Genomic DNA, 16,781 nt, shown 5'->3' with positions numbered 1-16,781 from the left:
AATTTTGATCATCACCACTTTAAAATATATTAAATAATGCAAGTGTTTACGTTATTTAAGTGATTATATTGAATTACTTTGAGTATCTGTTCAATTTTATTGGGATATTACTTGTTGTTTAATGTTAAATCAGTTGTTTTTTTGTGTGCAATTTTAAAACACGCTTCAAGTATTTCTATATTTTTGCATGCAGTAGGATACAATCCTGGGTGGTAATTTGTCGTTTGACATATGTATACAAAGTGACAATTAGAAAAATATCAATTACAAAGTGATTTATTGTTTATTATTATTATTATTATATTTAGTGTGTATTTTATAATATATATATTTTTTATAAGTGTTTTTGCTGAAAAGCAAGATAAAGGTAAGGTCTATAAATATATCAGAAATATGTTGAAGTTTTTAATAAGTTTGTGTTTACAGAAGAATGCCGAAATCATGTGTATGTAGATGCGCAGGAGCTGAATCCTTCTACAAATTCCCATCGGAACGAGAATTAGCAAGGTATGAATTTATTTTGGAATATATGTTAGATATTTTAATAATACTTGGGTGAATTTATATATATATAACATTCATCAAATATTTAAAGAGCTATACCAGTGTTACGAGTGGAAAGTTAGGCGAATTTCGTGATTTTTTTTTTAAATACTCCATCGAATATTTCGAAGTTCTTTGGACAGAATAAGGTACATTTTCGGCTATATTTGAAGTTTTTTTTACAAAAATATTTAAAAATAACGAAATTATGTGCTGTCTTCGGAGGTTCCGAAAAAAGTGTCTTTTTTTTATGTAAACAGTTGTCGTTTTTTTAATGGCAAATTGACAATTTTCAACCAATCAAGAAGATCGTAGGTTATTGTATGGTAAATAATATACTATAGAATACTCAGTTTCAACTATAAAAAAAAATAATAAAAACCGGTTTTTTGAAAGTGTCACACTGGTATAGCCCCTTTAATGCTATTGTTCTTATGCATACATAAATGTGTGCATTATAAAAATTTAAAATATCTTTTTTTATTAATTCAAAACCATTTTTTTTGCCACATGTGTATTATCTACAGGCAGCCTTTCCACCAATACAAACTACCCAAGTGAAGTGGTTATGTTTTTTTTCGGGATGGCCTACGGAATACAGTTTTAGTTAAGAACTTTTTTTAAGTATAATGAAAACTGTATTAGTTTTAATTAGGTTAAAGAACAAGTGGCTAACAAAATTTTTTTTACGAAAATGTTTAATTATAAATATAATTCTTTAAGTAAATATTATATTAACTTATAAGAGCGTAGTTATACAAAATATGACCACATGTTACTTTTAAATTATCAATACCATAAATAGTATTAATTACTTAAGGTAATTCATTTTGTTAAACCTTAAAAATTAGTCATAGATAATATGATAGTTTTTAAAAGATAAGTTTTTTTGTATGAAAATAAACTTATAAATAGTTTATTAAAAATTTCGGCGATGTTTTAAATGATGCCTCTAAAAAGGTTGGTTCACTTCATGCATTTATTTAATGCTTTTCATGCGTTTTAAGTTTTTTTTGCACCATTTAAATTTTTATTTTAAAAAACTAACCAATTTAATGCTTTTCATGCGTTTTAATTTTTTTTGCACCATTTTAATTTTTATTAAAAAAAAAACTAACCAAGATTTATTTGTTTTATACTAACCATTTTGCTTGCATATTCTTTTCTTAAATTTATGAAAATTTTTATAGACGAGGAAAATGGATGCAACTTTTGGGGGTAACAGACACCCCAAAAAAAGAGCAATTCGCCTGCCAGCGCCATTTCTCGTTCCGGATGAGGAACAAATTAAAGCTAAGTAAAGGGGCAGTCCCCGATAGTAATTTGTACGCACCCACAGTAGATGGAATTACAAAAAATAATTTAGGGGTTGGAATAGGTAGCTTAGTCGAACAGACGGACGCAGATGACGGGGTAATTCGATTAGGGCCTGAGGATTTTGCTGCTCAGGAGGAGGGTTTTGATTATTTTAGGGAAACAGAAAAAGCTAGGGCAGAAGTGATTCCTTTTGGGGTTCGATGTCAGGGGACCCAAACCGAATCATATCTCTGCGATGGATCCTTCAGTCATCGAAATTGCCAAGAACAACTTGACAATGCGATGAATCAAATTTCATTATTAATGAAGTTAATCAAAGAAAAAGAGCAGGAGATATTAGAGCTAAAAGCCCAAAAAGATTATTTAATTAATCAAAACAATATCCATCCCCAAATTGATGAGATTTGTGGCAAATTACCACCGCATCTCGCAATATGTGTCCGAAATAGTGTAAAAAATACTTCTCGCAGCCCTTCAGGTCGCAGATATAGCAAAAATATGAAGACTATAGCCCTTGGAGTAAAATTCACATCTCCTTTGGCCTATAGATATTTGCGACCCCTTTTTCATTGGCCTTCTACAACCACCCTTTCAAAATTTGTAAAAGGTTGGCCAAGAAATCCTGGATGCTCATTTTGCAGCATTAAGTCCCTGGAGTTGCGTAGCCGAGGCTTTAGTAATGAGGAGAAATACATTTCATTGTGTTGTGATGAAATGTCATTGAAAACTCATTTGAAATATGATAGGTATAGGGATTTTATAGTAGGATTGGAGGACTATGGGGATGAAAATCGCACGTCCAGGATAGCCAACAGTGTTTTTACAGTAATGGCTCAAGGCATTGGAGGCAACTCCTGGTCTCAACCAGTTGCTTACTTTTTCGTCCATAATTCTTGTAAAGGGGATGTGGTTCGGAAGTATGTTTTTGAAGTGATTGAGAAACTCCAGGGAATAGGTCTTCATACCTGTCAATTAGTCTGTGATCAAGGATCCAATTTTGTTAATTTTGCTAAGGTAGTGGGGATTACAGATGATAGGCCCTATTTTGAAGTTAACGGTGAAGAAATCGTGTTCTTTTATGATTCTCCTCACCTGTTAAAGAGTACGAGAAATTGTATTGAAAACTTCAAAAACCATGTACAATTTCGTGGGCATCCTGTAGATTGGAAAGATATAGTTCATTTCCATCAACAGGATTCACATCGTGATATTCGATGTGCGCCAAAATTGACTTCCGCACATTTAAAGCCCAGTACTTTTCAAAAAATGAATGTACGTTTAGCTGCCCAAGTCTTTAGCAATACAATTGCTAGCGCAATGTTAGCCATGTATACAACGGGTCACTTAAATACATCTCTGTCCCAAACTTTTTTAAATACCGCGGAGTTTGTATTGTTTTTCGACCAACTTTTCAATATTTTTAATAGTAAATACCTCGGAACATTGAAAAAATATGGTGAACCCTTTTCGGGCAGCTTAGATCAAATGAATTTTTTAGTAGAAGCCGAAGAAGCACTTAACTCTATCACTGTTTGTGATATGTTTGGTCGAGATATCACAAATACATTTTCGTTCATTAGAGGTTGGTTTCTTAACATTCGCAGTTTAAGACGATTGTGGCGCATATTGTCCCGGGAGGGATTTGAATATATTAAGACAAGAAGACTTTGCCAAGACGAACTGGAACACTACTTCGGACAGATTAGGAAAGGGGGAGGATTAAACGCCAGAACAACTCCTTCTATGTTTTCTGACCTTTTCCGCCAATCTTGGGGCCTTAGACATGTCAAATTTGTGACACGTGGCAATTGTGAATCTCTGCAGGGTAGAGATTTAGAGATATTTTCTTTCAATACCCTTGAAAGGGTATGTAATGACCCTTTGATTCAGGATAGTTCTTGGCAGACATTTCAAGGTTTGCCAAGACCGTTCTTAGATAGCCCCTATAATGTTAGGAATTGTATCGAAATCGATGTAATTGAAAGCGATTTCCTACAGCGAAATTCATTTGCATATTTTTGTGGTTATATGTATTATGAATATTTTAAATTGCATAATTGTTCCCAACCTTTGCCACTTTTTGAAAAAGACCAGATCCCTGAAGACGCATTCACTTTTACAAAAGAAAAAGTGTACGATTCGTCAAATCTGGTAAAAGCTCCTGAACCCTTCATAGATTTTTTGAAAAAACTTGATGCTATATTGAATGACAATTTTGATTCTTGTTGTCATCTTGTAGGATTTTCAAAAAAATTACATAGTATGATGGGAGATGTAGAGCCTTTTTATTGCTGCGAAAACTCACAACCCGACGTTTTAAAATTCCTTTTTATTAGAATTAGGACATATTTTTCTTTAAGAATTTTTAATAAGCAGGCAGCCAGCCCTCATTTTCGGCACATAAAATTTTTGTGCATTTCACATAGGTAACTACCTCCCCCTTTTAAAGTTAGTTTCTGTATTTTAATATATTTAATAGAGTTATAGGATTTTTGATGCATCTATTGTGGGAGCTTATTAAACATTTTGTGCAATATTTATATTTAAATTTTTATGTAAATTATTAATTATGTTTATTTTAAGTCGTAAAGGTGAAAATAGGCCTACCGGGGAACCGAACACCTAAAAAAAGTCGGTAACGCGCCTTATTGCAAACCTCAGGGGTGGTGTGGAATATGCAAAACTTAAAGATTAAAAAATAAATTATTAAAAATATTTATAACGTTAATAATTTCGTTGGAATAAAGAGAGTTATATAACTGAGAAATACATATACTAATAAATTAAATAATCTAAAACGAGTTAACAGTCCTTGATCAAATATATAAATACATAGATCTTCTGGTGACGAATGTGATGTGAATCCAAGGAATATTGTTTTCGTCTAATGAATTCATCCGTTTCATGCTAATCGGCTTCTTCAGGTTTCAATGGCTGCTGCCTACAATCAAGATAACAATATTTTAAAATACTTAAACTTTTCCACAAAAAAATGGTTACATTACCATTAGATTGATTTCTTTTATTGCCAACACAAGATTAGTAGCTTGAAACCCCGTATTAACACACGACTCAAATAATTTTGAGTAATCAATTCCTTGATTCCAATTATAGCTCCGCACGATGGGTATGTTTTCCGTGCTTTTTCACTTCTTTTAAGTACCGCTTCATTGGCGATATCTGGTTCAACGGACATTTTCTATTGTATAAAACCTATGTTCACTCCAAACTTTAAATAAAATATTTAGTAACTTTATACAAAATAAACTTTGTTTTGATTTATTTTAATGTTCGAATATTGAAAGCTGCACCTTTTATTTTTTCTGTCGGTCAAATGTAAACAAATACATTCAGAAGAAAACTCACCACCGAGAAATCTGAAAACAGGACTGCATTTTATTATTAAGAACTCACTACAAAAAGAATATCTGAATATCACTAAATGATATTTTTATGGCCGAAGAATTGCACACTATGGCATTTAAATCACCTATTGGTAAATATATAACATTAATAAATAATTTTCTTTTATATTAAGCAACAATATTTATAGTTTTTTTATTTAATAAAATAAATTTGCTAAGTATTTAGAACCTCAATTTATACATCACTGCGTTGCTACAGATTGCTACCACTGATAATCCAAGATGGCCGCTATTCACCCCCATGAAAGCTACCACGCAAAAGGTTGTCTACTGTATATACTGAGGTCTAGTTAACGCATAAACCAGCAATGGTCGAAAAAGTCTATCGATAGTGGGACGAAAATAAAATTATGTATCGATAGTTCCGTAGATTGTTTTGCAGCTCTAGTTATTACGGGGCATCTCGACACGATAGAATTTATAGAATACTAGCTGTCAAACGTATTGCTATTGACATATCCAAATCTGTACGTGGGCATTTGCTATCATGATAGAATCATTTGCGCAAAGGCGTAGGGTAGGTAGGTTCGAGCTGATGTAGCGCATGCTTTGAGCTCTTGAAAAATTTATTTTATCATTTGCGAAATGCCGTGGGGTAGGTAGCTGATGTAGAGCACGTTTGAAATCTTTTATGTGGAAAATAAAAAAGGATTAAGATCATTTTGTTTACAAATGTATTTCTGGGAAAAAGAAAAACATAACATAGATAAAGATCCTTTTTTTTACAAATGTATTTCTGGGAAAAATAAGATAATAAGAAAAGGAGAAAGATCCTTTTTTTACAAATGTACTTCTGGGAAAAATAAGAATTCATATTTTTGGACTATTATATAATAATTGCGGCATAAATTTTATGTACCAATTGAAATAATAAATTTAAAATGCGCAATAATATTTTGATTTATGCTTGTATAAGTTTATTAAATTTAAGACTTCGCTCATTCCCAACCCAATTTGTATAATTTTTCTGTAAATTAACAATATTAAACTAAATATTAATTTTTTGAAAATATGTTATTTTGAAAATGTACTTTATTTTTATAATATAACACAACCGTCTTAATACTCGCTCTTCTAAATTTCATATTGCCAAATTGAAAATGCCGTCGGCATATGTGCAAATGGGATATGTTGCCTCTTCAAAATTTTCATAGAAATGAAAACTGCGCTGTCAAACTGCTGAAGTGACAGCTTCTAGCTTACTATACATGGCAAACTAGATAGTATTCTATGTCTAGCGAGCTATGAGCAATGTGGAGTCTCCACAGGCTATGTGCACGGCAATGCAGCTAGTATTCTATAAATTCTATCGTGTCGAGATGCCCCTTTAGTTAAAACTTTGCTCCTACGATTTGATGTCTGCGTATATGCATATCTATCTTATAATATTTATATTTTTCTATCACGCCTTAGTGGTATACATTTTCCCCAAATAATTTGTTTAGCCGAGTTAAAGAAAGTGTTGGAAGTCTATATCGGAAGTTAATATTTTGTTCAGACAAATTTGTCGAACGTGTAGGCAAATTAAAAGATTGAACTAAATTTAGTTTCAGTCGTGAAGGTGAAAATTCTTTATCGTTCGTTATACAATTGTGTAAAATATGAAAACAAATCAATAATAAGGGTTCCGAATATATTAGCTTTTGATTATAATTTACAAGAGTGTAACAATTCTAAACGGATTATATTTTTAATAATACTAAAGAAGACATTCTAGGTACTGCTTTTTGTAAGTATAATGATCAAGTGCGTGCAACTCAACCTTGTACATATGTATATGACAGAGGGTAAATTTTAGAATAGCATCCTTCGATTTCGGGGCTAAAATGGGTATGTATAGATAGAGGAGATCCGTCAGATTAAGAAAATATATATACAGTGAGTGTCATTGAAAATCGCACAGGCACCCTTTTTAAGTATTTTAGTGGCCAGTTCCTATCTACTTCAGATAATTCCAATGAAATATACTATTAGGCGTTTTATATAAAAACTTAAATTCATTTATTCACAAAACTTAAAAATATTTAATAGATACTAGCTGGGGTCGGCTTTAATATACCATCCCGCGATTTCAGGGTTAAAAGTGGTATGGTTGGATAGAGCTGTTGCTCAAGATTAAGAAAATACATATATAATTGTTGCCGCCACAAACGTATACTTTTCGAGATATTTGCATTTAAAGTTGAAAATATTGCAAATTTTATCTTGCAATTTCTCGATTTCTAGTAATTATTGATTTCATATTATGAACTTTTTATGCACTTATACTTCATTACATTGTTTCCACATATTTATTTTTTTAGTAATTGTTTAGTTATTTGCTTAAAATAAGCATTTTATATTTTACACAAATTTCATTCCATGCACAATAACAAAAGTATTCCGTGTTGACAGAAAATAAGTGTTGCCACAAATACACATTTATCAAACGAATAAAAATGAATAAAAAATAAGATTATACCACAAATACATAAATCATTGCCCCTTTTCTTCATACATTATGATTTTTGATCGGCCAAAAAGGAGTTTTACTCAAAAAAATACCTGAAACACCCCGGTGTTGGATCGTCCAGGGTTATTTTTTTTTGAAGCGCACCCGAAGGCCGCCCACGCCAAAAGGATTTCTATGCGAAAAAAAAAAATCTGGGGGAAACTTTAGTATACGATCCCACGATTTCAGGGTTAAAAGTGGTATGGTTGGATAGGGCTGAAGCTCCAGATTAAGAAAATATATAATTGTTGCCGCCGCAAACTTATAGTTTCCGAGATATTTGCATTTAAAGTTGAAAATTTTGCAAATTTTATCTTGCAATTTCTCGATTGCTAGTAATTATTTAATTCATATTATGCCTTTTTTATGCACTTATACTTCATTACATTGTTTCTACATATTTGTTTTTTAGTAATTATTTAGTTATTTGCTTAAAATAAGCATTTTATATTTTACACAATTTTCATTCCATGCACAATAACAAAAGTATTCCGTGTTTACAGATATTAAGTGTTGCCATAATTACACATATATCAAACGAATAAGAATGGATATAAAAACTCAAACCCAGAAAACAAATACTATCTGAAATAAATTTTCCATTGTAATAAGATAAGTTTTAAGGCTTTATTGGCGGCCTTCGGCCGCGCTTCAAAAAAACCTGGCCGATCCATCACCGGGGTGTATCAAGTTTTTTTTAAGTAAAACTCCTTTTCGCGTTGGCGGCCTTCGGCCGCGCTTCGAAAAAAATAACCCTGGTCGATCCAACACCGGGGTGCGTCAGGTTTTTTTTGAGTAAAACTCCTTTTTGCGGTGGCGGCCTGGCCGATCAAAAATCATGATGTATGAAGAAAAAGGGCAATGATTTATGTATTTGGGGTATAGTCCTATTTTTTATTCATTTTTATTCGTTTGATAAATGTGTAATTATGGCAACACTTATTATCTGTCAACACGGAATACTTTTGTTATTGTGCATGAAATGAAAATTGTGTAAAATATAAAATGCTTATTTTAAGCAAATAACTAAATAATTACTGGAAAAAAATATGTAGAAACAATGTAATGAAGTATAAGTGCATAAAAAGTGCATAATATGAATTAAATAATTACTAGCAATCGAGAAATTGCAAGATAAAATTTGCAAAATTTTCAACTTTAAATGCAAATATCTAGAAAACTATAAGTTTGCGGCGGCAACAATTATATATTTTCTTAATCTGGAGCATCAGCTCTATCCAACCATACCACTTTTAACCCTGAAATCGTGGGATCGTATACTAAAGCCGACCCAGAAAATATATAATTGTTGCCGCCGCAAACTTATAGTTTTCGAGATATTTGCATTTAAAGTTGAAAATTTTGCAAATTTTATCTTGCAATTTCTCGATTGCTAGTAATTATTTTATTCATATTATGCACTTTTTATGCACTTACACTTCACTACATTGTTTCTATATTTTTTTTCCAGTAATTATTTAGTTATTTGCTTAAAATAAGCATTTTATATTTTACACAATTTTCATTTCATGCACAATAACAAAAGTATTCCGTGTTGACAGATAATAAGTGTTGCCATAATTACACATTTATCAAACGAATAAAAATGAATAAAAAATAGGACTATACCCCAAATACATAAATCATTGCCCTTTTTCTTCATACATCATGATTTTTGATCGGCCAGGCCGCCACCGCAAAAAGGAGTTTTACTCAAAAAAAACCTGACGCACCCCGGTGTTGGATCGACCAGGGTTATTTTTTTCGAAGCGCGGCCGAAGGCCGCCAACGCGAAAAGGAGTTTTACTTAAAAAAAACTTGATACACCCCGGTGATGGATCGGCCAGGTTTTTTTGAAGCGCGGCCGAAGGCCGCCAATAAAGCCTTAAAACTTATCTTATTACAATGGAAAATTTATTTCAGATAGTATTTGTTTTCTGGGTTTGAGTTTTTATATCCATTCTTATTCGTTTGATATATGTGTAATTATGGCAACACTTAATATCTGTAAACACGGAATACTTTTGTTATTGTGCATGGAATGAAAATTGTGTAAAATATAAAATGCTTATTTTAAGCAAATAACTAAATAATTACTAAAAAACAAATATGTAGAAACAATGTAATGAAGTATAAGTGCATAAAAAAGGCATAATATGAATTAAATAATTACTAGCAATCGAGAAATTGCAAGATAAAATTTGCAAAATTTTCAACTTTAAATGCAAATATCTCGGAAACTATAAGTTTGCGGCGGCAACAATTATATATTTTCTTAATCTGGAGCTTCAGCCCTATCCAACCATACCACTTTTAACCCTGAAATCGTGGGATCGTATACTAAAGTTTCCCCCAGATTTTTTTTTTCGCATAGAAATCCTTTTGGCGTGGGCGGCCTTCGGGTGCGCTTCAAAAAAAAATAACCCTGGACGATCCAACACCGGGGTGTTTCGGGTATTTTTTTGAGTAAAACTCCTTTTTGGCCGATCAAAAATCATAATGTATGAAGAAAAGGGGCAATGATTTATGTATTTGTGGTATAATCTTATTTTTTATTCATTTTTATTCGTTTGATAAATGTGTATTTGTGGCAACACTTATTTTCTGTCAACACGGAATACTTTTGTTATTGTGCATGGAATGAAATTTGTGTAAAATATAAAATGCTTATTTTAAGCAAATAACTAAACAATTACTAAAAAAATAAATATGTGGAAACAATGTAATGAAGTATAAGTGCATAATATGAATTAAATAATTACTAGAAATCGAGAAATTGCAAGATAAAATTTGCAAAATTTTCAACTTTAAATGCAAATATCTCGAAAACTATAAGTTTGCGGCGGCAACAATTATATATTTTCTTAATCTGGAGCATCAGCTCTATCCAACCATACCACTTTTAACCCTGAAATCGTGGGATCGTATACTAAAGTTTCCCCTATTTTCTTAATCTGGAGCATCAGCTCTATCCAACCATACCACTTTTAACCCTGAAATCGTGGGATGGTATACTAAAGCCGACCCAAAATCTGATACACCCCGGTGTTGGACCGACCTGGGTTATTTTTTTAGAGCGCGGCCGAAGGCCGCCAACGCAAAAAGTAGTACTACACGAAAGTACTTCGGTCACCCCGGATCCCTTTGTATCATTAATAGATGCAATTGAATATGTACATACATTGCACTGAAACATTTTGGTTTTCTTTATTTTGATTTCTTGTCTATACAAAAATGTTGGCTGGGTTGCATTGGTTTCAGTTTGTATGGAAAAATGAGCAAAAATACTGATTTTTGGGACTCTAGGGGGTCGACGGGGAGTTTATTAAAAAGTTCGATCCTTCCTCTTTCCAATAAGAGGGCGTGAAGGGGGGTAGCCCAAAGCTACGATGATAGAGTGGATATCCATCATTTCCAGTTTGCGATTCCGAAAGAAAAGCAAGTGGATAGTTTTTCGTGCATTTATTGTTAGACATACAAACCGAAGTGGGATTGTGTTGTACGCTGGATCTTTCTCTTCTTCTTCTTTACTGGCGTAGACACCGCTTACGCGATTATAGCCGAGTCAACAACAGCGCGCCAGTCGTTTCTTCTCTTCGCTACGTGGCGCCAATTGGATATTCCAAGCGAGGCCAGATCCTTCTCCACTTGGTCCTTCCACCGGAGTGGAGGTCTTCCTCTTCCTCTGCTTCCCGCGGCGGGTACTGCGTCGAATACTTTCAGAGCTGGAGTGTTTTCATCCATCCGGACAACATGACCTAGCCAGCGTAGCCGCTGTCTTTTAATTCGCTGAACTATGTCAATGTCGTCGTATATCTCGTACAGCTCATCGTTCCATCGAATGCGATATTCGCCGTGGCCAACGTGCAAAGGACCATAAATCTTTCGCAGAACTTTTCTCTCGAAAACTCGCAACGTCGACTCATCGGTTGTTGTCATCGTCCAAGCCTCTGCACCATATAGCAGGACGGGAATTATGAGCGTCTTATAGAGTTTGGTTTTTGTTCGTCGAGAGAGGACTTTACTTTTCAATTGCCTACTCAGTCCGAAGTAGCACCTGTTGGCAAGAGTAATCCTGCGTTGGATTTCAAGGCTGACATTGTTGGTGGTGTTAACGCTGGTTCCTAAATAGACGAAATTATCTACAACTTCAAAGTTATGACTGTCAACAGTGACGTGGGGGCCAAGTCGCGAGTGCGACGACTGTTTGTTTGATGACAGGAGATATTTCGTCTTGCCCTCGTTCACTGCCAGACCCATTTGCGTTGCTTCCTTGTTCAGTCTGGAGAAAGCAGAACTAACGGCGCGGGTGTTGAGACCGATGATATCAATATCATCGGCATACGCCAGCAGCTGTACACTCTTATAAAAGATTGTACCTGCTCGGTTCAGTTCTGCAGCTCTAATAATTTTCTGATTTTTCCGATCCTGACGGAGCTTTTCGTGTTGCTCAACGTCAGTTTACACAGCCGTATTAGTTTTGCGGGGATACCAAATTCAGACATCGCGGCATAAAGGCAGCTCCTTTTCGTGCTGTCGAAAGCAGCTTTGAAATCGACGAATAGGTGGTGAGTGTCGATTCTCCTTTCACGGGTCTTTTCCAAGATTTGGCGCATGGTGAATATCTGGTCGGTTGTTGATTTACCAGGTCTGAAGCCACACTGATAAGGTCCAATCAGTTTGTTGACGGTGGGCTTTAATCTTTCACACAATACGCTCGATAGAACCTTGTATGCGATGTTGAGGAGGCTTATCCCACGGTAGTTGGCGCAGATTGTGGGGTCTCCTTTTTTATGGATTGGGCATAGCACACTTAAATTCCAATCGTTGGGCATGCTTTCATCCGACCATATTTTGCAAAGAAGCTGATGCATGCTCCTTATCAGTTCTTCGCCGCCGTGTTTGAATAGCTCGGCCGGCAATCCGTCGGCCCCTGCCGCTTTGTTGTTTTTCAGGCGGGCAATTGCTATTCGAACTTCTTCCTGGTCGGGCAATGGAACGTCTGCTCCATCGTCATCGATTGGGGAATCGGGTTCGTCTTCTCCTGGTGTTGTGCTTTCACTGCCATTCAGCAGGCTGGAGAAGTGTTCCCTCCATAATCTAAGTATGCTTTGGGCATCGGTGGCTAGATCACCTTTGGGGGTTCTACAGGAGTATGCTCCGGTCTTGAAACCTTCTGTAAGCCGCCGCATTTTCTCGTAGAATTTTCGAGCATTACCCCTGTCGGCCAGCTTATCAAGCTGTTCGTACTCACGCATTTCGGCCTCTTTTTTCTTCTGTCTGCAAATGCGTCTCGCTTCCCTCTTCAACTCTCGGTATCTGTCCCATCCCGCACGTGTTGTGGTCGATCGTAACGTTGCGAGGTAGGCAGCCTGTTTTCTCTCCGCTGCGACACGGCACTCCTCGTCGTACCAGCTGTTCTTTTGCACTTTCCGAAAACCAATGGTTTCGGTTGCAGCTGTACGTAAGGAGTTTGAAATGCCATCCCACAGTTCCCGTATACCAAGTTGTTGACGAGTGCTCTCAGAGAGCAGGAGTGCAAGCCGAGTAGAAAATCGTTCGGCTGTCTGTTGTGATTGCAGCTTCTCGACGTCGAACCTTCCTTGTGTTTGTTGGCGTGCGTTTTTTGCTGCACAGAGGCGGGTGCGAATTTTGGCTGCAACAATATAGTGGTCCGAGTCAATGTTAGGTCCTCGGAGCGCACGCACATCTAAAACACTGGAGACGTGTCTTCCGTCTATCACAACATGATCGATCTGGTTGGTGGTTTTTCGATCCGGAGACAGCCAGGTAGCTTGATGTATCTTCTTATGCTGGAATCTAGTACTACAGATAACCATATTTCGGGCCCCGGCGAAGTCGATCAGCCTCAACCCATTTGGGGATGTTTCCTCGTGGAGGCTGAATTTACCGACCGTAGTGCCAAAGATACCTTCTTTGCCCACCCTGGCGTTGAAGTCGCCAAGCACGATTTTGACATCGTGGCGGGGGCATCTCTCATAAGTGCGCTCCAAGCACTCATAAAAAGCATCTTTGGTCACATCGTCCTTCTCTTCCGTCGGGGCGTGGGCGCAAATCAGCGATATGTTGAAGAACCTCGCTTTGATGCGGATTGTGGCTAGACGTTCATTCTCCGGAGTGAATGATAGTACTCGGCGACGGAGTCTCTCTCCCACCACGAATCCAACACCAAACTTGCGCTCCTTTATATGGCCACTATAGTAAATGTCACAAGGACCTACTCGTTTCTGTCCTTGTCCTGTCCATCGCATTTCTTGGACGGCGGTGATGTCAGCCTTTATCTTTCCGAGGACATCTACCAGCTGGGCAGCGGCACCTTCCCAATTAAGGGATCGGACATTCCAGGTGCATGCCCTCAAATCATAGTCCTTATTTCGTTTGCCATGGTCGTCATCAAAAGGGGGGTCTCTCATCCGAGGCTGTGTGTTGTTTTTCATTGGGGGAGGTTTTTACGTGGCGGGCCCCAAACCCAGCGCACAACCCTATGCAGGGGATTTTTCGCCTTCTCACTTTAGCTCGCCTTCAAACGGATGTTCTTAGGCTACCCAGAGGATACTTGGTCAAAGACCGGAAGTCGTGAGCTGCTTGAGTCATATGTAAAAGAATCGTTTCTGGCCACTCCCAAGTGAATGGCGATCAGAGAACTTTCCTCACTTGCGGGAACTTCTACACATGACTCCATCCTCCTGCATCAGGAATTTCCGCAGAAATGATTTCATCAATTTGATCTCTTGGAACCACTATCCACCATCCAAAGAAGAACATCGTAACTGTTTGAAAAGTCGTGCTGTGACAACGTGACGATCGCTTGCTGATTGGAAGTACTCGTTCATGTGCCTCGGTGTTGATGGCAAAAAGAACACCTATCGATATTAGCGGGACCTCTTCGTGGCTTCGTAACAAATTTCAATCTGTAATTGATCACTTCGTTTGAAACACACATACAGTTTTCACTGAACAATTTTCAAACATTTTTTTTTTAAATAGCCGGAATAAAAGAGCAAGCGACCAAAATGGAACTGTTCAAATAATTTACAAATCAAAATATTGAAAACAAAAGAAAACATAATTGTATGAAAAAAGTAAATTTTTGGAAATTTCCAATTTTTCGACTTTTTCTCATGAAAAGGGGGGCTCCCCTCACGCCCCTTATTGGAAAGAGGAAGGATCGAACTTTTTAATAAACCCCTCCTCGACCTGTAGGGAGCGCTTTGAAAATGACCAAAATCAGTGTTTTTGCTCATTTTTCCATACAAACTGAAACCAATGCAACCCAGCCAACATTTTTGTATGGACAAGAAATCAAAATAAAGAAAACCAAACTGTTTCAGTGTGTGTATATACATATTTAATTGCATCTATTAATGATACAAAATGATCTTTTTCTTGCTTTTGAATAGATCGCCACATATATTCGACGGTGACGTCGGCGAAGTTGGCGGTGTGATTATAGTTGGCTTTGTAAAAGAAACGTTTCACTAAAATCGTGTGATAATATTATAATGTTACGACCGAATACCCGGGGTGACTGAGGTACTTTCGAGTAGAACTCCTTTCTTCGTTGGCGGCCTTCGGCCTCGCTTTAAAAAAATAACCCTGCCGGAGGGAATACCCGGGTTGACTGAAGTACTTTCGCGTAGTACTCGTTTCTGCGTTGGCGGCCTTCGGCCGCGTTCTAAAAAAATAACCCTGGCCGAGCGAATACCCGGGGTAACTGAAGTACTTTCGCGTAGTACAGCTTTCTGCATTGGCGGCCTTGGCCGCGCTTTAAAAAAATAACCTTGGCCGGTCCAACACCGGCTACGCCATTCACAGTATTTTAGCATTGAACACCCTTTCGCGTTCACTTCATACATTTATTGCTAAGTGGGTTTAATTTATTCCCTTTTGTTCATGCTTTCTCGGTAATTTGACAGTTCAAATTAGGCAGTCATTTTGGTTTTTCGCAGTATTGAACTCAATGCAGAAAAATGTGTATTTTATTTAAATATTTACAAAGAAATTAACAATCATAAGTAATTAAAAACAGTGGTTTTTATAATTCATAAGTAATATATATGCGTCAAAAAGTGTCCATAATTGGTTTGGTACAATGCGCAACAGATGAAAATACACTAGCATATATTTAGAAATTTGCATTTAGCATTTTTTAAAGTGAATTTGTGGAAAAATTTGTGAACCGATTTTTATAAAATATGTTTTAAAATAAAGTTCCATAATTTATGCCTACATGCATGTTTAAAATTTTCAATTTGGTTCTCTCGTTTAGGTACAGTGAGCCAAAATTAACCGGCGCGATACTAAAGCCGACCCGAAATAACAAATAACAGCTCATTTTAATACCCTTGGCTAAGTAATATTCAGTCAGTAAAAATCGTACAGTGCATCTTTTTTAATTTTAAATGTAAAAAAAATTAAACAAAAAATGAATATCATTGCTGAAAACTAATATTTAATATTTAGTTGGAAAATCTTTATTAGTTTCAGCAGCTTTTAGACGTTTGGGAATTGAATCAACCAATTTCTTACAATAATCTAGGAATATTTTACTCCATTCACTTTGGAGCGCGTTTTTTAAGGCAGAAATGTTCGAAATTGGCAGAGCCCTAATTTTTTGGACCAAATGATTCCATACGTGTTCAATGACGTTGAAATCTGGGCTGAGCTGGAGTTTTCAGAACTTTTGGACAATTATAGAGTGCCCACATTCGTGCCGAATGTGCTGTATGCTTTGGGTCGTTGTCCGCGTACAGCTTAAATGTACTTGCAATACCCATTTTTCAGCGCTCTGCTTAAGACTTTCCTTAAGTATATTCAGGTATTTCCACTGATCCACACAACCATCGATGAACACCAAATTTCCCACAGCAAAGAAGGGCATGCATCCCCATACCATGACTGAACCTCCGCCATGCTTGACTGTCGGTCGAAAATTTTTAGGATCCATTGCAGTACTGGGTTTTCTCCACACATTTACTTTTCCA

The 16,781-nt window shown here is 36.3% G+C and overlaps 1 protein-coding gene and 2 long non-coding RNA genes across 21 annotated transcripts in view; 2 read left to right on the top strand and 1 right to left on the bottom strand.

Annotated features, from left to right (window-relative positions):
* Positions 1–233: 233 nt before the first annotated feature.
* Positions 234–1,368, top strand: LOC125779207 (uncharacterized). Its single transcript, XR_007423174.1, has 3 exons — positions 234–367; positions 427–507; positions 1,071–1,368. It is a non-coding gene; the product is annotated as an uncharacterized LOC125779207 (long non-coding RNA).
* A 113-nt stretch (positions 1,369–1,481) lies between these two features.
* Positions 1,482–5,588, bottom strand: LOC125779205 (uncharacterized). 5 transcript variants are annotated; one of them, XR_007423167.1, is made up of 3 exons: positions 5,455–5,588; positions 4,866–5,237; positions 1,482–4,801 (listed from the first exon to the last, which is right to left on the bottom strand). It is a non-coding gene; the product is annotated as an uncharacterized LOC125779205 (long non-coding RNA). The 5 variants fall into 5 exon arrangements; XR_007423169.1 differs by having other exon boundaries at positions 5,351–5,554; XR_007423171.1 differs by having other exon boundaries at positions 5,467–5,527.
* Positions 5,589–6,610: 1,022 nt separating this feature from the next.
* Positions 6,611–16,781, top strand: part of LOC105224621 (ceramide glucosyltransferase) — a 147,024-nt gene continuing 136,853 nt past the window's right edge. For 7 of the 15 annotated variants that reach the window (XM_049459734.1, XM_049459736.1, XM_049459726.1 and 4 more), the window contains exon 1: positions 6,616–7,014. The gene's annotated coding sequence lies outside the window, so the exon portion shown is untranslated. Of the gene's footprint in view, positions 7,015–16,781 lie in introns of all 15 variants that reach the window. The other 8 variants (XM_049459737.1, XM_049459729.1, XM_049459728.1 and 5 more) reach the window with 4 other exon arrangements.

This window comes from Bactrocera dorsalis, chromosome 6, assembly GCF_023373825.1.
Source record: "Bactrocera dorsalis isolate Fly_Bdor chromosome 6, ASM2337382v1, whole genome shotgun sequence".
Lineage (NCBI taxonomy): Eukaryota > Metazoa > Arthropoda > Insecta > Diptera > Tephritidae > Bactrocera > Bactrocera dorsalis.
The sequence above is the reverse complement of the archived record's forward strand: the minus strand, read 5'-3'. Positions and strand labels throughout refer to the sequence as shown.